Source organism: Puma concolor, chromosome C1 (genome assembly GCF_028749965.1).
Source record: "Puma concolor isolate L17-30 chromosome C1, mPumCon1.1.hap2, whole genome shotgun sequence".
Lineage (NCBI taxonomy): Eukaryota > Metazoa > Chordata > Mammalia > Carnivora > Felidae > Puma > Puma concolor.
Window position 1 is genome coordinate 108,966,192 of NC_141674.1, and position 24,627 is coordinate 108,990,818.

General features: G+C 38.7%; 1 protein-coding gene across 5 annotated transcripts in view; it reads left to right on the plus strand.

The window, feature by feature from the left end:
* ARHGEF4 (Rho guanine nucleotide exchange factor 4) overlaps positions 1-24,627 on the plus strand; it is a 285,073-nt gene that overhangs the window by 108,909 nt on the left and 151,537 nt on the right. The gene's annotated exons all lie outside the window — the stretch shown is intronic.

Sequence of the window (24,627 nt, forward strand, 5' to 3'; positions counted from 1 at the left end):
CTTTGAGGTTGCCTTTTTCTTACTAATGGTGTATATTCTGGATATAAGCCCATTGTTGATTAAATGTGCCACAAATATAATTTCCCACTCCATGGCTTATCTTTTTCCTCAGTAATGGTATCTTTTGATGAATAGAAGTTCTTAATTTTAATCTTTTCAAGTATATCCATATTTTCTCTATCCCAAAGTCATGAATAGAATCCCCTAAATCACTTTTATGAAAAATTTCTTGGTCTTTTTTTTTTGTATATGTCTGTGAGATGCCTAAAACGGGCTTTTGTGTTCTGTTGGTCGGCTTGTCCACCCTTGTGCCCATTCAGTGTCTCATCACCGTAGTAGCCGTATAGGAAGTGCTGCTGCCAGCTGATCAGATCCTCCCACCTGGTTCTTCTTCAGTATGATGAACACTTACTGAGTGCCAGCCACCTACCAAGCCATATTCTAGGTGCTGTGGATACAATGTGGAAAAATATATAAAGATCTCTGTCCTCAAAAGAGGGGCAGACATGATGGGAGTAAATAAATAATTGAGCAAATAAGATTATTTCATATATTGAAGAGACTGTAAACAAATGAAAATGTAATTAAGATATTCACAAGGTTAATGGGATGGAGAGTTAGGGACTGTGAGGCTGGGCCTCCCTTACCTTGCAGGTTTGGAGTCTAACAGTTGAGCCAAGACTTGGGTCATGAGGAACCAGAAAAGGGGGCCTTTCAGGCCAAGCCCAACATTTCAGTGATGTGGAAGATTTCCCTTGCCTACACACTGCCATATAATTTAGCCCTCTATAATGTCACCTCACACCTGAGAAACCACAGCATATTTGTGTGTCTATATGATGGAAAACAGGAGGAGGCAGTCTTCGGGTGTGAAGGTGCCCTTTACTCATAGAGATTTCTTCCCCCCACCTTTTTTTTTCCTGAGACAGCTTTTCTTTTTTTAACTTTTTATTTAAATTTTAGTTAGTTGGGGAGCCTGGGTGGCTCAGTTGGTTAAGCATGTGACTTCGGCTCAGATCTTATAGCTCTAGAGTTCAAGCCCCATGTTGGGCTCTGTGCTGACAGCTCAGAGCCTGCAGCCTGCTTCGGATTCTGTCTCCCTCTCTCTCTACCCCTCCCCCATTCATGCACTGCCTCTCTCTCTCTCTCTCAAATATAAATTAATGTTAATTTTTTTTTAATAAATTTTAGTTAACATACAGTGCAATATTGGTTTCAGGAGTAGAATTCAGTGATCATCACTTACATACAACACCCACCGCTCATCTTAAGTGCCCTCCTTAGTACATACACATCATCCATCTAGCCCATCCCCCACCCACCTCCTATGGGAAGGAAGAAAAAAAGGGGGAGAGAGGAAGATTTGTTCCCTTTTTAATTCAGGTTTAGCGGCAAGGAATGTATGATTCTAGGGAAAGCAAGCTCAGCATCTTATCTATAATCTTATTTGTGTACACAAGGGTTTGCGCCCCTGGCTAAGGGGGCTTAGGAAGAAGACCAAGACCAAGAGGGAGCAAGATGAGAAAGAACTGTGGATGTGTGAGAAAAATGGGGAAAAGCTAGAAGTTTTGAACACCTGTGCGTGTATGATTCCCACTCTGTTACCTCCTAACCCTGAACCTTGCTGTAAGACCTCTGTTTTTGTATCTGCAAGGGTTGCATGAGGGGATCTCTTAGGCCTCTGCTAGATATTCATAAATATCAACTTTATGAATGGATGGTGGATAGTTTTCCTGACCTTCCCTCCATAGTCTTCTCTGATTTTGATAGCAAGGATCCAAGGTACTGCTTCTACGTAGATATTTTTATTTATTTATTTATTTATTTTAATTTTTTTTTTTAACGTTTATTCATTTTTGAGACAGAGAGAGACAGAGCATGAATGGGGGAAGGTCAGAGAGAGAGGGAGACACAGAATCTGAAACAGGCTCCAGGCTCTGAGCCGTCAGCACAGAGCCCGACGTGGGGCTCGAACTCACAGACCGTGAGATCATGACCTGAGCAGAAGTCGGCCGCCCAACCGACTGAGCCACCCAGGTGCCCCTACTTAGATATTTTTAAATGGAGTCTGGGAGAGGGAACATTGTGAACATTTTCTAACCTTTCTGATGGGAATATAAAACAGTACAATTACTCTGGAAATAAAGGTTTGGCAATTTCTAATGAAACAAAACCTGGGTTTACCATACAACCCCACAATTTCCCCCTTGTACATTTATCTCAGGGAAACAAAACTTAGTTTACACATGAACCTACAAATAAATGTTCACAGCAGCTTTATAGCCCCCAAACTGGAAACAACCTAGATGTTTTTCTGTAGGTAAATGGTTAGTTAACACATGGTTTGGTTTTTTTAATGTTTATTTATTTTTGAGAGAGAGAGAGAGAGAGAGAGAGAGAGAGAGAGAAGACAGAACATGAGTAGGGGAGGCAGAGAGAGAGGGAGACACAGAATCCAGAGCTGGCTCCAGGCTCTCAGCTGTCAGCACAGAGCCATGGTTAACAAACTGTGGTACATCCCTAAAATATGAACACATGTAGCAACTTTGACACATGTAACAACTTTGATGGATTTCAAGGGAATTATACTGAGTGAAAAGAAAAGCCAATAACAAAAGGTTATGGACTACAGGAGTCCATTTATACAACATTCTTACAATGAAAAATGTATAGAGATGAAGAACACATTAGTTGTTGCCAGAGGTTGCGGGGAGAGTGGTGGGTGAGATTATAAAAAGCAGCAAAAGGATCCTGAAGTGCTGACTCTGTTCCATATCTTGGCTGTGGTGGTAGGTGCCTGAACCTACGTAAGTGATAAAACTGCACAGAACTACATATACACACACATGCGCACACACATGCACTCCACACACAGAAATAACTGCAAGGAAAACTAGGTAATCTGAGTAAGATCTGTGGCTTGTGTCAATATCCTGGTTGAATATTGTAATATTCTATAAGATGTTACCATTATGAGAATCTGAGTACAAAGTACAGGGGATCTCTCTACTTCTTACGTCTGCATGTATCTACAATGATATCAAAATTAAAAGTTTAATTAGAGAAAAGCACATTTATGTCATTAGTTTAATGGCCGCATGCTATTCAACTGTATATACTCATTACAATTCTTAATCAATTCTCTGTTGATTTAAACATTTAGGTAGTTTACCACTTTTTAACCCATAAATAACGCTACATTGAACATCTTTGCAGATAAGTTACTCAGAATGTATTATTCTCTCTTTTTTATCCCATTTTTAAAAATTATCAAAATTATGCATGCACATGGTTATAAAATCACAAAGTACTTAGATAATGCTTCTCAAACATTAAAGTGCATGTAAATCACCAGGGCTCCATTGGGGCGCAGGTGCTGATTCAGGTGTTTGGATGAGCCCTGAGGTTTCCATTCTGACAAGTGTCCAGGTGCTGTGACAGCTGGTCCTCCCCCTCACTGGAGGTAGTGAAAGGTCAGAAGACTTCTTTGAAAATGACAGCCACCTGGCCCATCCTTCCCCTGCCCAGAGAAAACCAAGTTAGGTTTTAATGGTAATTTCAAACTGCCATGTTGATTTATTATTTTAAAATATTATCTATTAACTTCCAGTTATGATAGTCATGAAGATTCTGCATCTTGCATTCCATCCCCCCTCCATTCTCATCTTCCTATACCTTCTTTCCCAACATACATTTAAGTCCATAACAAGTGATTATATCATTATGGATATGAAGATATTCTTCAATGTAAAGCGAAGCAGTGGACTACAGTGACATTTCTTATGTGTTTTTTTCTATAGTTAATAATTATTGCATTTTTCATATGTGTGGTTTTCTATAAATCTATCCTTAAATTTAACTATGAGATCACTTATAAACTATTTTCTAAATATTCCAACACATCAGCATTCTATCAAGTCTCTACTTTCTCCTCGAGACCTTCCTTCCAGAACTTTCTGACCTCCTGCTGTAAGTTGGACTAGTTGTTCCCAAGATACAGCTTTTTCCTCTGGTTTCCTGTTTCTTGGATCCTGAGGCTTCCTTTAGTCCTTTATTGTGTTCAAGAACATCCCTCATTAGCCTCCTAAGAATTTTAGGGTTCTCTCTTTTATCCCTAGTGTAATGAAATTTCTTAGCAATTGTTCTGGATGTGAGTTTCTTTTTATTCATTGTGCTAAACATTCAGTGTACCCTTTAAACCTGGAGACTCTTAACCTTCAGTACTGGGAAAATATATATAAGATTTATTTGATAATTTTGTTCTCTCCTTTTCACCCTGGGACTCCTGTTAGAGGTTGCAACTCCTTTACAAGGCTTTAATATTCTTAACATTTCTGTGAATGGTATCTCTACATCTTTGTTTTATTTTGGGGGGGTAGAGGAGAGATTTTCTCAGATATATTTCCAACCCTCCTATTGAATATTTTCATTGTCCTCTAAATTTTATTTTGTAATAAAAGTGACTTTTTTCTGGTTGTATGAATAATACATGCTCATTATAAAGAACTCCAACAGTATATAAAAATAGAACATAAAAATTCTCTGTAATCCTCACACTTTGTTGTAATCAGCCCAATATTTTGGTGACCATCATTTTATTCTTCAATTTATGCAAACACACTCAAAGTCACATACACAATTTGTTACAAAACAGGGTATCACTCTTGCTGTTGTGGTTTTTTTTGAGAGAGAGGGCGCAAGGGAGCAAGAGAGAGAGGGTGGGTGGGGGAAAGTGGGGCTTACCTGGGGTTCATGTTCACTTGAAGTGGGGCACAAGTTCACCAGAAGAGGTTCACGAGCTCACCAGAAGCAGGGCTTGAGCTCACCAGATATGGGGACTTGAACTCATGAACTGTGAGAGCATGACCTGAGCCAAAGTCAAATGCTTAATGACTGAGCCACCCAGGCACCCACACTCTTGCTGTTTTTAATCATAGAGATGTTACCACTGTCCTTCTAACCTCCTCAGCATCACCTCATTGTGGTCCCCCGTTAGCCCATGCCTCCAACCTAGTGACTGACATTCTATATTTTCTCCATACTCTTTTTTTTAATGTTTATTTTATTTTTGAGAGAGAGAGAGTATGAGTGGACAAGGGGCAGAGAGAGAGGCGGGCAGAGGGTCCTGAAGTGGGCTGTGCACTGACAGCTTTGGTGCTGACAGCAGCGAGCCCGACGCAGGGCTTGAACTCACAAACCGGAAGATCCTGACCTGAGCTGAAGTCAGACACTCAACCTGCTGAGCCACCCAGGTGCCCTTATTTCTCCATACTCTTATAATCATATATAAATACATACTTGTACATGTGCATTCACACCTATATAAAAACCCTTTCCTGTATCTTATCCTTAACAACATTCATGGAAATGTTCCCAAGTTACTTGTAATTATAAGTAATGGGGCTGCATAATATTCCATGCTGTAAGGGTCTCAAAATTTGCTCCTCATTTCACCCATAGATAGCTACACACTTTTCCAGTTTCATTTAGTAAACACCATTTTATATATATAACTTTATAGATTAGTACACTTTAGTGGATAGAGTCTTGAGTGGAATTGCCAAAGATTATAAGCATTTTTACACTTTAATTGATTCCAGATTGTCTTCCAAAAAGGCTACAATATTTCATATTTCCAGTAGCATTTTACACTGCCCCACATCTCCATCAGTAATGAATACTATAATCTTATAGTTTTTGTTTTGGTTTGGTATTGTTGCTATTGTTTTAAAACTTAATTTAATTGTTTTAATTTTTGTTAGCACATATTTACTTAACTAGATTTGCATTTTCTTGTTCCCTCTTGCTCTTTTTTAAACTTTTTATTTTAAAATAATTATAGATTCACAGGAAGTTGAGAAATAATACAGAGAGATCCAGGGTACCCTTCATCTAGTTCCCCAAATGTAACACTGTATGTAACTGTAGAATAATATCAAAGCCAGCAACTGACATTGGTAGGATGCTTGAGTGACTCTGTCATCTTATCACACGTGTGGTTTATGTGACTACCACTATGAGCAAGATAGAGACTGTTCCATTACCCTGGTGCTACATTCCTCTACAGTCACATCCTTCCTCCCCTTTGCTGACTACTTGCAACCATGAATCTGATCTCCAGCTCTACGATTTTGCCATTTCAAAAATGTTACCTTTAGAGATTGGCCTCTTTCACTCACCATAAATCCGTTGATTTTTTTTTTTAAGCTGTTGTGTATATCCATAGTTCATACCTTTTTATTGCTGAATACTATTCCATGGTGTGGCTTTACCATATCTTCCTTAACCAATTACCTGTGGAAGGACATTTGTGCTGTTTCCAGTTTGGGGCTATTGCAAGTAAAGTTCCTATAAACATTCAAGAACAGGTTCTTGAGTGGACAAAAGTTTTCATTCCCCTGGGATAAATCCCCATCAGTGTGGTTGTTGAGTTGTATGGCAGGTATATTTTTAGTTTTTTAAGAAAGTGCCAAATTCTTCCAGAGTGGCTATACCATTTTTACATTTCCACCATCAATGTATGAGAGATCCAATTTTCTGCATCCTCACCAACGTTTGAAATTTTAGATGTTTTTCATTTTATGTGTGCTAGCAAGCATGTGGTAATAGCTCATTGTGATTATGATTTACATTTCCCTAAGGGCTAGTGATGTTGAACATCTTTCATGTGCTTATTTGCTATCTTAGTCAGCTCAGGCTGCTGTTAAAAAAATACCACAGGGGCGCCTGGGTGGCGCAGTCGGTTAAGCGTCCGACTTCAGCCAGGTCACGATCTCACGGTCCGTGAGTTCGAGCCCCGCGTCAGGCTCTGGGCTGATGGCTCGGAGCCTGGAGCCTGTTTCCGATTCTGTGTCTCCCTCTCTCTCTGCCCCTCCCCCATTCATGCTCTGTCTCTCTCTGTCCCAAAAATAAATAAAAACGTTGAAAAAAAAATTAAAAAAAAAATACCACAAACTGGATAGCCTAAAATTTATTTATTTCTCACAGTTCTGGAGACTGGGAAATCCAGAATCAGGTACTGGCAGATTTGGTGTCTGGTGAGTGTCCACTTCATAGATGACCTTCTGCTCACTGTAATGTCACAGGCAAAAAGGAACAGGGTGCTTTCTGGGGCCTCTCTTACAAGGGCACTAATCCCATTCAAGAGGGTCTGCCCTCAAGGACTAATCACTTCCAAAGGCCCCACCTCCCTATACCATCACGCTGAGGGTTAGGATTTCAACATGTGAAGTTTGGGAGGACAGACGTTCAGTCTGTAGCACTTGCCATGTATATATCTTCTTCAGTGAAATGTCCCTTCATGTGTTCCTCATTCTCTAACCAAATTGTTACTTTTTACAGTGGAGTATTGAGAGTTCTTTTTAAAAAATGAGATAGATTTGACATAACATTGCATAAGTTTAACGTGTATAATGTATTGATTTGATGGAGTTATATATTGCAATATGGTTACCAGCCCTAGCTAACATCTCTATCCTGTCACATAATTTTCATTTCTTTTTGTGATGAGAAAATTTAAGCTCTTGTCTCTCAGCAACTTTGAAGTTTATAATACAGTAACCACTGTGCTGTGCATTAGATCTCCAGGATTATTCATCTACCAGGTACAAGTTCGTACCCTGTAACAACATCACCCAATTCTCCTACTCTCCAGCCCCGGGTAACCACTGTTCTGCTGGTTACTGGAACATTAAAGTGATCCTTGGGAATGTTATTTTCCTTTAATTTTTCACATTTTGTGAAGTTGTACATTGCTGTCTTCAAATTGACTTACTGCCTTCAGGACAGAAATACCTGCTATTAGCTCTGCTGGTGATTCTGAGGCTTTCTCAGACCTGGTATTAACCCGTTTCATCCTTCTTATCCCCTCTTCTGGTTTCTTAAGTTTATATGCCTTCTACATCCTGCAAAGCACCAGCCCGGGTGTGACAGTCTCCCTTTTGTTTTCCAGAAGGTGTTGCCAAAACTCAAGCTTGGGTTCTGTCCCTTGCCTACAGACTGAACTGGTTTTCTACATGTGCTCAGTAGCCACTTTTTCCACCCTTTTTATTTCAGCCTACCTATATCATTACCTCTGAAATGAGTTTCGTACAGCGCACATATACTTGATTATATCATCTACTTTGCCCTTCTCCACTTGTAATTGGTCTTTTAACCATATACTATTGACCATTTATGTTTAAAATTTTTATTTTTTGTCTTCTGTTTATTGTTTCTATGTTCTTTTTCCCTCAGTCCTATGGGTTTCCTGAGTATTTTTGAGAATTCCATTTTTATGTATGTCTAGCATATTTTAATCTCTTTTTATAATTTTTTTTGGTCGTTGGCTAGGTGTTACATTGTATATATACAATTTTAAACATGACTGGTGTGCACATTTTGCAGTTCAAGTAAAGTATAGAAACCATACCTACCTTTACCCTCTTCTGTTTATAATATAATTATCTTAAATATTTTCTCTAAATATACTGTGAACCACCTCAGGTAATGTTACAACTTTTGCTCCAGATATCAAAACATAATTTGGAAATCTCAAGACGAGAAGGAATGTCTGTTATATTTACCTATGCTTTTACTCTTTACATAGTTATTTTTCTTTCCTGATGTTTGTTGCAAGATTCTAACTTTTACCATATGTTTCAATGCTTTCTTTAGACATTTTTTAATTGAAATATAGTTGACATACAATATTAGTTTAAAGCGGACAACAGAGTGACTTGACAATTGTATACATTATGAAATTGTCACAACAACAAGTGCAGTTCCCATCTGTCACCATACAAAGTTATTACAACATTATTGATGTCCCCTACACTGTACTTTTTATCCCCAGGGTCTATTTATTTTGTAACTAGAAGTTTGTACCTCTTAACCCTCTTCACCTGTTTGCCCCATCCTCCCATACTCTCTTCTCTGGTAATCACCAGTTCTATGTATTTCTGAGTCTATTTTTAGTGTTTTGTTTGTTCATTTGTTTTTTTAACTCCACAAATACATAAATTATATCATGTGGCATTTGTCTTTGTCTAACTTTAACTTAGTTACTATAACACCCTCTAGGTCCATCCATGTTGTCATAAATGGCAAGATTTCATTCTTTTTTAAGGTTGGGTAATATTCTATCATGTATATACACCACATCTTCTTTATCATTCACCTATGGATGATACTTGGGCTGCTTTTGTATCTTGGCTATTGTAAATAATACCACAGTAAACAGGGGTGCATATTTATTTTCAAATTAGTGTTTTCATTTTCTTCAGTTAAATACTCAGAAGTGAAATTACTGAATCATATGCTATTTCTGTTTTTAATTTTTTGAGGAAAAAAATTTCCATGTGACTGCACTAATTTATGTTTCCACTAACACTGTACAAGGGTTCCCTTTACTCCACATCTTTTTTTAAGAAAATTTTTTTGCTTTTTAAAAATTTTTTATTTATTTCTTTTTCATCTCTCTGAACATGAGCTTTATTTTTTTTTTAATTTACATCCAAGTTAGTTAGCATATAGTGCAACAAAGATTTCAGGAGTAGGTTCCAGTGATTCATCCCCTATGTATAACTCCGGTGATCATCCCAATAAGTGTCTTCTTTCATGCCTTTTTCCTATTTAGCCCATTCTCCCTCCGATAGCCCCTCCAACAACCCTCTGTTTGTTCTCTATATTTAAGAGTCCCTTATGTTTTGTGCCCCTCCCTGTTTTTATATTATTTTTGCTTCCCTTCCCTTATGTTCATCTGTTTTGTATCTTAAACTCCTCATATGAGTGAAGTCACATGATTTTGTCTTTCTCTAATTTCACTTAGCATAATGCCCTCTAGTTCCATTCTTGTAGTTGCAAATGGCAAGATTTCATTCTTTTTGATTGCCAAGTTACTATATGTGGGGGGGGGGGGGGGGGGGAGGGTGAGGGAGGGGGTTGTATACCACATCTTCTTTAGACAGTTGGGCTCTTTCCATACTATGGTTATTATTGATAGTGCTGCTATAAACATTGGGTTGCATGTACCCCTTCAAAACAGCACACCTACATCCCTTGGATAATACCTAGTAGTGCAATTACTGGGTCATAGGGTAGTTCTATTTTTAACTTTTTGAGGAACCTCCATACTGTTTTCCAGAGTGACTGCACCAGTTTGCATTCCCACCAGCAGTGCAAAAGAGATCCTCTTTCTTTGCATCCTCGCCAACATCTGTTGTTGCCTGAGTTATTAAATTTAGCCATTCTGACTGGTGTGAGGTGGTATCTCATTGTGGTTTAAATTCGTATTTCTCTGATGATGAGTGATGTTGAGCATTTTCTTCATATGTCTGTTAGCCATCTGGATGTCTTCTTTGAGAAGTGTCTAATCATGTCTTTTGCCCATTTCTTCACTGGATTATTTGTTTTTTGGGTGTTGAGTTTGGTAAATTCTTTATAGATTTTGGATACTAGTCCTTTATCTGATATGTCATTTGCAAATATCTTCTCCCATTCTGTCAGTTTCCTTTTAGTTATGCTGATTATTTCCTTCGCTGTGCAGAAGCTATTTATTTTGATGAGATCCCAATAGTTCATTTTGCTTTTGTTTTCCTTGGCTCCAGAGATGTGTTGAGTAAGAAGTTGTTGTGGCCAAGATCAAAGAGGTTTTGCCTGCTTTCTCCTAGAGGATTTTGATGGCTTCCTGTCTTACATTTAGGTCTTTGATCCATTTTGAGTTTATTTTTGTGTATGGTATAAGAAAGTGATCCAGGTTCATTTTTCTGCATGTCACTGTTCAGTTTCCCAGCACCATTTGCTGAAGAGACTGTCTTTATTTCATTGGATATTCTTTCCTGTTTTGTCAGAGATGAGTTGGCCATACATTTGTGGGTCCATTTCTGAGTTCTCTATTCTGTTCCATTGATCTGAGTGTCTGTGCTTGTGCCAGTACCATACTGTCTTGATGATTACAGCTTTGTAATACATCTTGAAGTCCGGGAGTGTGATGCCTCCAGGTTCGGTTTTCTTTTTCAAGATTGCTTTGGCATTTGGAGTCTTTTCTGGTTCCATACAAATTTTAGGATTGTTCTAGCTCTGTGAAGAATGCTGGTGTTATTTTGATAGGGATTGCACTGAATATGTAGATTCCTTTGGATAGTATCAACAGTTTAACAATAATTGTTCTTCCTATCCAGGACCATGGAATCTTTTTCCATTTATTTGTGTCTTCTTCAATTTCTTTCATAAGCTTTGTATAGTTTTCAGTGTATAGATTTTTCACTTCTTTTGTTAGGTTTATTCCTAGGTATTTTATGGGTTTTGGTGCAATAGTAAATGGGATCGGTTCCTTGATTTCTCTGTTTCTTCATTATTGGTGTATAGGAATGCAACCGATTTCTGTGCATTGATTTTATATCCTGCGGCTTTGCTGAATTCATGAATCAGTTCTAGCACTTTTTGGTAGAATCTTTTGCATTTTCCATATAGAGTATCATGTCATCTGTGAAGAGTAAAAGTTTGACCTCCTTCTGGCCGACTTGATGCCTTTTACTCCTTTGTGTTGTCTGACTGCTGAGACTAAGTCTTCCAATGCTATGTTGAATAACAGTGGCGAGAGTGGACATCCCTGTCTTGTTCCTGGCCTTAGGGGGAAAGCTCACCCATTGAGGATGATATTAGCAGCAAGTCTTTCATTTATGGCTTTTATGATCTTGACTTATGATCCTTCTATCCCTACTTTCTTGACCCTTGAAGAAAGGATGCTGTGTTTTGTCAAATGCTTTCTCTGCATCTGTTGAGAGGATCATGTTTTTGTCCTTTCTTTTATTGATGTGATGTATCACATTGATTGTTTTGTGGATATTGAACCAGCCCTGCATACTAGATATAAATCCTGCTTGGTCATGGTGAATAATTCTTTTACTGTATTTGTTGGATCCCGTTGGCTAGTATCTTGTTGAGGATTTTTGCATCCATGTTGATAAGGGAAATTGGTCTGTAGTTCTCCTTTTTAGGGGGTCTTTGTCTGGTTTAGGAATCAAGGTAATGCTGGCTTCATAGAATGAGTTTGGAAATTTTTCTTCCATTTCAATTTTTTGGAACAGCTTCAAAAGTATAGGTGTTAACTCTTCTTTAAATGTTTGGTAGAACTCCCCTGGAAAGCCATCCAGCCCTGGACTCTTGTTTTATGGGAGATTTTTGATTACTAACTTGATTTCTTTACTGGTTATGGGTCCATTCAGTTTTTCTATTTCTTCTTATTTCAGCTTTGGTAGTTTATATGTTTCTAGAAATTATCCATTTCTTCCATATTGTGTATTTTATTGGTGTATAATTGCTCATAATATTCTTTTATTATTTGTATTTCTGCTGTGTTGGTTGTGATCTCTCCTCTTCCATTCTTGATTTTATTTATTTATTTGGGTCCTTTCCTTTGTGTTTTTTTTTTTTTTTTTTTTTTTTTTTTTTTTTTGATCAAACTGGCTACTGGGTTATCAATTTTCTTAATTCTTTCAAAGAATCAGCTTCTGGTTTCATTGATCAGTTCTACTGTTTTTTTTTTGTTTGTTTTTTGTTTTTTTAGTTTTGATAGCATTGATTTCTGCTCTAAAATTTATTATTTCCTGTCTTATGCTGGTTTGGGGTTTTATTTGCTGTTCTTTTTTTAGCTCTTTAAGGTGTAAGGTTAGGTTGTCTATCTGAAACCTTTCTTTCTTCTTTAGGAAGGCCTGGATTGCTATATACTTCCCTCTTATGACTGCCTTTGCTGCACCCCAGAGGTATTGGGTTGTGGTGTTATCATTTTCATTGGCTTCCAAGTACTTTTTAATTTCCTCTTTAACTTCTTGGTTAGCCCATTCATTCCTTAGTAGGATGTTCTTTAGACTCCAAGTATTTGTTATCTTTCCAAATTTTTCCTTGTGGTTGATTTCGAGTTTCATAGCATTGTGGTCTGAAAATATACACAGTATGATCTCAATCTTTTTACACTTGTCGAAGGCTGATTATGTCCCAGTATATGATCTATTTTGGAGAATGTTCCATGTGCACTCGAGAAGAATGTGTATTCTGCTGCTTTAGGATGAAATGTTCTGTATATATTTGTTAAGTCCATCCAGTCCAGTGTGTCATTCAAAGCCATTGTTTCCTTGTTGATTTTCTGTTTCGATGATCTGTCCATTGCTGTGAGTGGGGTGTTGAAGTCCCCTACTATTATGATATTATTATCAATGAGTTTCTTTATGTTTGTAAATAACTGATTTATATATTTGGGTTCCCCACATTTAGAGCATAAATGTTTACAATTGTTAGATCTTCTTGGTGGATAGACCCCTTAATTTTGATATAATGCCCTTCCTCATCTCTTGTTTCAGTCTTTATTTTAAAATCTAGATTTTCTGATGTAAGTATGGCTATTCTGGCTTTCTTTTGGTGACCATTAGCATGATAGATGGTTCACCATCCCATTACTTTGAATCTGAAGGTGTCTTTAGGTCTAAAATGGGTCTCTTGTAAACAGCATATAGATGGATTTTGTTTTCTTATCCATTCTGTTACCCTGTGTCTTTTGATTGGAGCATTTAGTCCACTGACATTTAGAGTGAGTACTGAAAAATATGAATTTATTGCCATTATGTTGCCTGTAGAGTTGGAGTTTCTGGTAGTGTTCTCTGGTCCCTTCTAGTCTTTGTTGCTTTTGGTCTTTTGGGTTTGTTTGTTTGTTTGTTTGTTTGTTTGTTTTTTCATCTTTTTTCCCATCAGAGAGTCCCCCTTAAAATTTCTTGGAGCGCTGAGTTAGTGGTCACAGATCATTTAGTTTTTGTTTTTCTGGGAAACTGTTTATGTCTCCTTCTAGTTTGAATGACAGCCTTGTTGAATAAAGAATTCTTGGCTGCATATATTTCCGATTCAGCACATTGAATATATCCTGCCACTCCTTTCTGGCCTGCCAGGTTTCTGTGGATAGGTCTGCTGCGAACTTGATCTGCCTTCCCTTGTAGGTTAAGGTCATTTTTTTTTCCCCTTGCGGCTTTCATGATTCTTTCCTTGCCTGAGCATTTTATGAATTTGACTATGATATGCCTTGTTGATGGTCAGTTTTTGTTGACTCGAAAGGGAGTTCTCTGGGCTTCCTGGATTTTGATGTCTTTGTCTTTCCCCAGGTTAAGAAAGTTTTCCACTATGATTTGCTCACATAACCCTTCTATCCCTTTTTCTCTCTCTTCATCTTCTGGGACCCCTATGATTTTGATGTTATTCATTTTTAATGAGTCTCTAATTCTTATATTCTTATTCTTGTATTGTGTTCTCTAATTCTTATATTGTGCTCTTTTGCCTTAGTCTCCCTTTTTTTCTGCCTCATTATTCTCCATAAGTTTGTCCTCTATATCACTGATTCACTGCTCTGCTTCATCCATACTTTCATCCTTGCTACTGTGGCATACATTCGAGATTGCAGCTTAGTTATAGCATTTTTTTTTTTATTTCATCCTGACTAGCTTTTACTTCTTTTATCCCTGCAGAAAGGGATTCCAATCTATTTTCAACCCCAGCTAGTATTCTTATTGTTATGATTCTAAATTCTGGTTCAGACATCTTGCTTGTATCTGTGTTGATTAAGTCCTTGGCTGTCATTTCTTCCTGTTCTTTCTTTTGGGGTGAATTCCTTCATTTTGTCATTTTGGAGGAAGAAAAAGAATAAATAAAATTTTTTTCATTTAAAACAGCACAAAATATATAAAGGATTATAGATCCTAGGTGTGTTTTGGTCTGGTTGTTGAAAGAAGCTTGCTAGAATATAGAAAAAACAGGAAAGAAAAGAAAAGGAAAGGAAAAAAAGGAAAACATTTAAAAATTTGGAAAAATAAATATGATAAAATAGAATAAAATGAGATGATTAAATTAAAATAGAATTTAAAAAATTAACAAAAAGGTGAAAATATAGTAGAAAAAGATTAAAGAAAAATCTTTCTTATATAAAAACAGAAAATAAAAATAATTTTTTCTCTTTATTCAAGAATAAGAAAAGAAAAAGGAAAAAAATTGAATAGATGGACCAGAGAACAGAATGAAATATGATTGAAATTACATCCAGTTTCCCCTAGAAGTCAAACTATGGAGCACTTTATAATCCATAAACTAAGCAGACATAAACTGAGAGGATGTTTCATCCAGTTCAAAGGGGCTTAGTGTAACAGCTCCATTTTCCACTAGATGGCGCTGTTTAGCTTACTGGGGTGGATTGTTGCAGCTCATGTAGTTGTGTATGCGCAAGTGCCAGAGGGGTGAAAATGGTGTCCCCCAGCTACCCAGTCTCTAGTATCAGAACTCTGTTCTCCCTGATCAGCAATCGCACACCAGTCTTTTGTCTCCAGCTTCCTTCTCACTTCTAACTGTCCATGACCAAGCCATCAGACTGCCAGGCAGCACCTCCCTCCTGAGTTTTATCTCAGATGGGACTGTGTTTCCCAACCCCTCTCTTCTGAGGTACTGTGGCTCTGACCCATTCTGCCCCTCTACAGGAAGGTCTCACCGAGCAATGGCTGGGTGCTGGCCTCACCCAGGAACGTTTGTGGGACCACCCTACTGCTGATGTCCAGAGACTGTGGCTGGGTGCCAGCCTGCCCCAGAAAAAGTTCACGCAACCGTGTAGCAGCAGCAGTGTTTTAGGGACTATGGCAAGTCAAAACACACATCTGGTGCCAGGCTTCACCCCTCAACATCCTTGTTTCAACACCAGCAAATGTGGCTGATCTCTGGGGTCCACTGGGACCCTTGCCTTTGGCAAGGCTGCACAGACACTACCAAATATCCTCCCAGCAGAGGAACTGCATCTCCCCATGTGTCCAGAGAACCCCTCAGACCTCACTCTCTGCTCCTGGGGATTCGCCCTTCCCACTGGAGCACCATCAGATATGGAGCTGCAGAGTTTCAGACTGTGCACTCCCCCTGTTCAGTGTCTTAATGGTATTGAAACCCTCTCCTTTCTCCTTTCTCCCTTTTTTGTTTAGTCCCTGTGGCTATTGTCACTTTTCTGCTTTCTCTCCGGCTGCTTTTGGTGGGGGGGAAGTATGCTTTTCCCGTACTCTCCCCCACCACCCCATCTCCTTCTTCTCTCAGCAAGCAAAAACAGGTCCTTGCCCTCTACGACTTCTCTCTCCCCCAGTTCACCTCTCTGCACTGTGTACCTGCCAAGTTCTGTGGTTCAGATTGTGCAGATTGTTGTGTTAATCCTCAGATCAATTTTCTAGGTGTGCAGGATGGTTTAGTGTTGATCTGACTATATTTCAGGGATGAGAGATGCAAAAAAAACTTTCATGCTGTTTTGCCATCATGGCCCCCTTTAAAGAATTTGTTTAAGTGTACTTTATTTATTTATTTATTTATTTATTTATTTATTTAGAGAGCAAGCAAGCAGGGGGCTTCCCTGCTTTCAAGCAGGCTCTGCACTGTCAGTAAGGAGCCCGACGCAGGGCTCAAACTCATGAACTATGAGATCATGACCTCAGCCAAAATCAAGACTCAGATGCTTAACCAACTGAACCACCGAGACGCCCCTCCACATTCTTACCAGCATTAATTTCTTGTCTTTTTGATACTAGCCATTCTGATAGGTATGAGGTGATACCTCATTGTAGTTTTGATTTGCATTTCCCTGATGATTAATGATGTTGAGCATCTTTTCATGTGTCTTTGGCCATCTCTGTGTCATCCTAGAAAAATGTCATTTGAGTCCTCTGCCCATTTTTAAATTGGATTGTGTGTGTGTGTGCGTGTGTGTGTGTGTGTGTGTTGAATTGCATGAGTTCTTTAAGTATTTTAGATATTAACCTCTTATCAGGTATGTCATTTGCAAATATCTTCTTCCATTCAGAGTGTTGCCTTTTCGTTTTCTCGTTTCCTTTGCTGTGTCAAAGCTTTTTAGTTTGATGTAATCCTGATTGTTTATTTTTGCTGTCCTTGCCTGAGGAGTAAGATCCAGGAAAATATTTCTAAGACCAATATCCAAGAGTTTATTGCCTGTGTTTTGTTTTAGGAATTTTATAGTTTCAAGTCTGACATTTGGACCTTTAAACTTTTGAGTTTGTTTTTGCGTATGACTTAAGAAAGTAGTCCAGTTTCGTTCTTTTGCATGTAGCTGTCCAGTTTTACCAACACCATTTATGGAAGAGGTTGGCTTTTCCCCATTGTATATTCTTGCCTCCTGTGTCATAGACTAATTGACCATGTAAGTGTGGGTTTATTTCTGGGCTTCCTATTCTGTTCCATTGATCTATGGGTCGATTTTTGTGCCACTACCATACTGTTTGGGTTACTATAGCTTTGTAGTATATCTTGAAATCTCCAGCTTTGTTCTTTTTCAAGACTGCTTTGGCTTATTTGGGATCTTTTGTGGTTTTATACAAATTTTAGGATTATTTGTTGTAGTTCTGTGAAAAATTATATTAATATTTTGACAGAGATTATACTGAATCTATAGATTGATTTGGTAGTATGGTTATTTTAACAAGATTAATTTTTATTATCCATAAACATAGGATATCTTTCTACTTATTTGTGTCATCTTCAGTTTCTTTCATTAGTGCCTTCTAGTTTTCAGAGTACAGGTCTTCCACCTCCTTAATTAAATTTATTAGTAGGTATCTCATTCTTTTTGATATAATTGTAAATGAAAAGGTTTTCTTAATTTCCCTTTCTGCTAATTCATTATTTGTGTATAAAGACAACATATTTCTGCAAGTTATTTCTGTGTCCTATAACTTTACTGAATTTCTTTATTAGTGCTAATAGTTTTTTTCTATAAGTAGTATCATTTTGTCTGCAAATTGTGACACTTTTACTTCTTCCTTACTAATTCGGAGGCCATTTATTTCTTTCTTCTACTCTGTTTGGTGCATCCTTTACCATTTTTAAGGGTATATTGGATGGTAATAAATTCTCTGTTTTCCTTTCTCTGAGAATGTCTTTTTTTTTAATTTTTTTTTAATGTTTATTTATTTTTGAGACAGAGAGAGACAGAGCATGAGCAGGGGAGGGGCAGAGAGAGAGGGAGACACAGAATCTGAAGCAGGCTCCAGGCTCTGAGCTGTCAGCACAGAGCCCGATGCGGGGCTCGAACTCACAAACTGTGAGATCATGACCTGAGCCAACGTCGTACACTTAACCCACAGAGCCACCCAGACACCCCTTCTCTGAGAAAATCTTGATTTTTTCCTTCATTCCTGAAGAATATTTTCACTGCATATTGGATTCTGCATTAACAATTGCTTTCTTAAAAAAAATGACACTTGAAAATGTTGTACCACTTCTTTCTGGCACCCACAGTTTCTGAGGATGTCATTTAAATTGCTTTTCCCTTATAAGGAAGTTCTTTTTTTACCTTACTGCTTTCCAGATTTGTCTTTGTCCTTAGATTTCAGAAGTTTGATTATGATGTTTCTTCATGTGGATTTCTTTGAGTTTATCCATTTTGGGATTTGCTTAGCTTCTTAAGTCAGTAGGTTTATGTCTTTTACCAAATTTTGGAAATGTTTAGCCATTATTCCTTTGAATACATTTCACTGCCACCCACCTTCTTCTCTCTTTTTTGGACTCTATATACTGTAATGTTTGATTTTTATAGTCTCACAGGTACTTGAGCTTCTACTTAATTATCTTTTCAGTCTGTTTTTTCTTTGCTGTTCAGACTGTGGGATTTCTCTTTTTCTATCTTAAAGTTCAGTGATTCTCTGTCCTCTCCATTCTCTCTTGAAATCATTTAATTTTTAAATTTTGGTTATTATATTTTTAAGTTCTACAACTTCCATTTAGTTATATCTTCTATTTTTGTTAAGATTTTCTATGTTCTGAGATGTCCTTTTTTTACTTGTTTCAAGAGTATTTCTATTGCTTGTTGAAGCATTTTTATGATGGATGCTTTAAAATCTTTGTCAGATATATCTAGCATCTGTGTCTTCTCAATGTTGGCATTTGTTGACTGTTTTTTCTTGTCCAAGTTGAGATTTTCTTCATTCCTGGTATGACAAGTTCCAATTTTATTCTGGGAATTTTGGGTAGTACATTTTGAGTCTCTGTATCTTATTTAAACCTTCTGTTTTGCAGACCACCTCTACTACTACTCCAGTGGGAGAAAGTAAGAACTGCCTCATTACTGCCAGGTGTGGGTGAACTCACAGATTTCTTATGTGGCCTTTTTTGACGACCTGATGCAGGGATGAATGTCTTGTTACTGGTCAGGATGGGCGTTAAGGTTCACCATTAGAACTCCACTAATCCTTCCCTGTTGAGCAGGAGACTGCTACCCATGGAGTCAGAAAGCTTTGTTAATGCTAAGTGGTGGTAAAGGTCCTGGCTCTCTACTATGCCTTCTTCTACATCACCCTAGCAGGGCAGGAGAGAGATGCCTGTCTACTACCAGGTAAGGGATGAAAGACACGATGGAGGAGAGCCTAATTACCAATGACAGGGGATCAGAGTCTCCACTTCCCACTAGGCCTTTTCAACACTGTCTGTCTGGAGAATTATGCCCAGTTATGGCTAGGTGAGGTTGGAAGTTCCCCACTCATGCTTTGCTGAGGAAAGCAGGGAATGAAGGAATGTTGCATGGTTTTCACCATGTGAGGATCGAGCAATTCTTGTCTAAAATTTTCTGTCTTGCTAGACCAGTCCTCTAGCTTTCATTGGGGCTTTAATGTCGGTGCCTTGTGGCATTTCCAGGTTGCAAGATTCTCCAGCACCCGTATGTGGGGTATAAGAAAACCCAGGGAACTCATTGTTTGTTGCATTCTGGAATCCCCAGCTTGTGTGCCTTCTTCTCTGTATCATTCACAGCCTTTATACTTTTGTTTTATATATAACTCTCAAGTTTGTAGCTACACTTAGTAGGAGAGAGGGAGGGAGAAAAGGGAGTGGTGTGTCAGTGCCCTCTTGGCCAGAACTGTTGTTTATTTTTTCATAGCATCATTTCTTGTGTCATGGTTAGTGTCTTCCTCTTTATTTTTGAAGTTACCAATTTTAGCTTTTTTGAAGTCTTCTCTTCCCCACATTTTCTATTTGATGTTTTTTTTTCTTTTCCTATTTTTTTGTTTTGGTCTTTTTAGTGTATTGGAGTTTTTCCCTAAATGTGTGGCAGTCTTTGGCTGCATTTCATATTTATTAAGGGTAAAACACCAAACATCTGTTTGGTCTTATGGTCATGTTGGGAGTTAATCAACTACTGGGCTTCACTATAGGACAATTGAGTGAGAAGTTGCTCATTTTACAAATCAGTATTTAGAGGTCTTTTCTCTGGGGTGGGTAAATTTTACCAGAGAAGTATTTTCCCACCTCCTACCCAGGGACTGTAGCCTCATTTTGGGAATGCAGCAGGGAGCTGAGTGACCAACATACAGTTCATTATGCAGAATTTTTTTTTTCTATCCGTTCTCATCCCAGATCTCTCCACTGCTTTCACCGATCAGTGTGCTATCCCAGAATCTGAGTCCTCTGTACAAATATTCAATGCCATAAGTTTCTGTGTTTTAATTTGGCTGACAGATGGTGTAGGAGAATGGAGACATGGAGAGGGAAGTGTGCATAGTCCCCAGACTGACTGAGCTAGAGGAGGTTACTGGGGGGGGCACACTTTCATACACGGACTTTAACCCAAAGCCTCTGATGTTTCCCTAGGACTTGTGTCTGTCCTGCACAGTCCCTGATAACTTCTTTCCTTTAGTCAGCTTCCTGTGCTCAGCTATGTCATTTACCTTTCCTGTATCCACTTACCCTTTTTCAGATTTTATTGAAATTCTTCACCTGCCATTGTCTCATCTTTTCTTAATTTTTCTCTTTTGGGGTTATAGAGGTGGACAGTGGGTACTTAACAAATGATAGCTCCTTCAATGTTTAGCTGCCTTATCCATAAAGCTGCTCTAGTGTTTAAATTAGCAGTTAAGAACAGAGGAGCTGTTGTTGTTTTAGTACCTACTATCTGCCATATACTTTTAATCTATATATAGAAGTTCATGCATTTATATGTCCCTATCATCCACTATATTTTGAGTTCCTGAAAAGCTGGGACTGTTTTGTCCATTTTTGTGTTCCCATTGCGTAAGAAACTCCATGGCAACAAACTTTGTTCTTTCCCTGCAGAATCTCTAGCATCTGCAGTGCTGTCTGTCACATACTATGTGCTCAAGAAAGCCTTGTGGAATGACTTCAGAAAGTGGTCTATCTACAGGAATATTCCTTTATTCTATAAAGTTCTAGTTTCACAAGATAGTGTACCTATGTCTTACACTATGTAGTAGTGGCTTTTGATATGCCTTGCTGTGCTGGCTGATAAAATGTCTAATATTAAACAGACAGACATTAGAACAGCATCTTCTTAATTTGTGGTAACAAGGTTACTTTACAAGGATGCAAACTGGATAAACTAAATCTGTACTGCCCAATACTATAAGGAGAGTTATAGATTTGTACTAGAAATTTACCCAAAGAAAGCCTTGAAGACACTCCAAAATAGAAATGAAAAATTGGAGAATGAGTTTAATGCTAAGTAGCATTTTTTCAGTGAAGTGCTGAGGTGGGACCTGAAAGCAAATCATTCCAGAAAGATAGGACTCTACTACTACCACAGCCATCTCAGCTGTCTCTTCCTATTAATAAACCACAATATTGGTTTGCCGTATATTGATGTAATATATATGTGACAAGCATTATGCTAAGTGCTGCATGTTCACTATCTCATTTCATTCATATAACATTTTTGAGAGGAATTAGTATTCCCATTTTACAGATGAACAAATAGAGAAGAAGTTAAGGTAAGTTGCCCAGAGTTATACTGCTGCTAAGAGCCACAGCCAGGATTCAGCCTCAGTTTATCTAACCCCACAGTCTGCTCCCTGACCCTCCACCCTAGGACGCACACAAGGAACACCAGAACAGCCTGATCTGCCTTGCCTCTCTCTTATTTGCCTGTCTGTATAGTATAGTGATTCTCAAACTAGCCTTGCAACATAATCCCTAGAAGGTATTATAAACAGATTGCTGGCCCCACCCCCAGAATTTCTAATTCAGAAAGTCTTGATGAGGATTGAAAATCTGGGAACAGGATTGAACCTGTTCCCAAGGGTACTGGTTATCCATTACTGCATAATTGGCCTGACTTAGCTGGGTGACTTTGGCTCAGGATCTCTCATAAGGCTGTAGTCAACATGTTGGCAGTGGTGGCACTCATCTCAAGGCTGGACTGCAGGATGTCTTGCTTCCACACTTGCCCTGTGACAGGTCACAGATCCTGCTGGCTATTGGCTGGAGACATCGGTTCCCTGTCACACGAATCACTCCACAGCACTACTCACAGTATGTCATCTGGCTTCCTGCAGGGCAAGGGATCCATGAGAGTCCCCCCAAAATGGAATCCACAGCCTTTCTTTTTTAAATTTTTTTTGACATTTATTCATTTTTTGAAAGAGAGAGAGAGAGAGAAAGAGAGAGGGAGAGAGAGAACATGCGCACAAGTTGGGGAGGAGCAGAGGGAGAGGGAGACCTGGTATCTGAAGCAGGCTCCAGGCTCTGAGCTGTCAGCACAGAGCCCAGCACAGGGCTGGAACCCATGAACCGTGAGATCTTGACCTGAGCTAAAGTCAGACACTTAACCAACTGAGCCACCCAAGCACCCCGGAAGCCACAGCCTTTCTATAACCTAATCTCAGAAGTGGCATCCCATCCCTTCTGCTGTACTCTGTTCATTGGAAGCAAGTCACTAAGTCCAGCCCACTCTCAAGAAGAGAGGCTCAGACAAGGGCCTACACCAATGAGGTGAGGTCTTTGGAGATCATCTTAGAGGGTGCTCATCATACTGGGTGCTGCTGGTCTGGGGCCATACTTTGCAAATTACAGCTATAATTAATGGCCTCAGAACAAAGACCTTTTTTCCTGAGAGCAAAGCTCTTTGTTAAGTAAATGGATATATGACCCTAGCCACCTCTCAAGGTAGGAAAAGGGGCAAGGGAGGAGTTAACTCTTTTCCATTGAGCATACAGAAAAAAAAAATGAAGGTAAAGTTTTGCACTTAGGACACTTAGTCTCCAGCCAGCATTCTCTATAATGGCCCATAACCAAGCTGTGAAAGTAATAACATTCTAAAGTTATGATAAAACAGAAGTTGTAGATAAAACCGTCACTGATGGCATGAAGAAGCCCCAGCCAACAACTCAGGTTCAGGCTGGTAGGTTACAGAGTGGTGTGATGGAAAAGTCCGAGTTGCCTTCTAAGTTGAAAATAAGTGAGCTCATCTCTAATGGCAGTGAGTTACATTCTTGTGGAAGTGCCAGTACCAGGGAGCTTGCCTTCCTTCCAGAAGGCTTATGTCACTTGCCTAATGGCCCTAGAAGGACCCAGCTTCTTTATCTAGTGTACATAAAGTGCGTAACAGGGAGTCTTGCATAAAGATGTGCTCAATTAACATCCATTCCTTTTTGGGGGACTTTGAGAGTTATCAGAGTCTGAGGTGTTGTGCTTGCTTACTATGGAATCATTCTATCTGCCTATGAAACAGTAATTTGTACAATGTTGTGAATGGACATGGAGTGTAGAGTCACAGTAGGATGACATACAGAGCCATGTGAACTCAGACAATCACTTAAGCTTTCTGAGACTCTATCTGTAGAATATGGATAATATACCAGCTGTTTCTAGCCCTCAGTAGAGTTGGGGAAAGAAAACTAAATGAAAGCACTTTTTAAACTTAGAGCAATATTTGGGAGCTAAAAAAATGAAACAAAACGAAACAGTGATTCTCAGCCTTGGGTGCATATTAGAATCACCGGGAGAGCTTTGGAAAGTCCCAGTTCCCAGGCTGTACCCCAAAACTATAAGTAACAGTTATGCTCCCTCCTCCTCTACCTTCTTCTCTCTCCCCGTGTGTGTGTATTCATATATATATGTATGCATATATATAATTTAAGGCAGACTCTTGAAATAGTTAACAGAAATTTCACCTTTGTTTCCACCAAATAGTATACACAAAGTATTTGGAGATGACATTCCAAAGAAGTCTTGTGAAAGAGGTGTCCACCAGGGTGCAGTGGCAGGGGGTGGGAGGTGGGGGATAAGACTTAACACCTGTGAAGAAAAGGTGCACCTTTGGGTTGATCCCAGAGGCCATGTCAAACACAAAGGATGACCAAGGATGACAAAGAATGGCCATGTCAACACAAAGCCCATGTAGTCTGTTGGTAGGGACAAATTTTATTTTGAATTCAGTTAGGTTGCCTGATAACTGTAAACTAGGACAAAGTGAAGGCAACACAGGTAATGTGCAGCTGTGTGTACATTTAGTTAATGTCTGTGCCAAGAAAGAAGTAATAAGTGCCTGAGTGTGTTTGTGTTCAAATTCTGTTCTCAGGGTATGTTGTTTAAGCAAGAGCTTTCAAGTAATCACTTCAAGACCTTCAGTAATCACTTTCAGTAATCTTTCAAGACTTAATTCTTTGATCAAGGTAGAAGACTTGATCTCTTTAAATAGTCTTGAAAGTACAGTTTTTAAAAGAAACAAGATTTGTTTTATTCCTAATCTTCACATTTTCCAGAATTACTGTGAACAAGGTATTTTACTGGAATCTGTATTTTAGGGAATTAACCCAAAGATGGGGGTGATACCCCCAAAAAAACTGAAAAGAA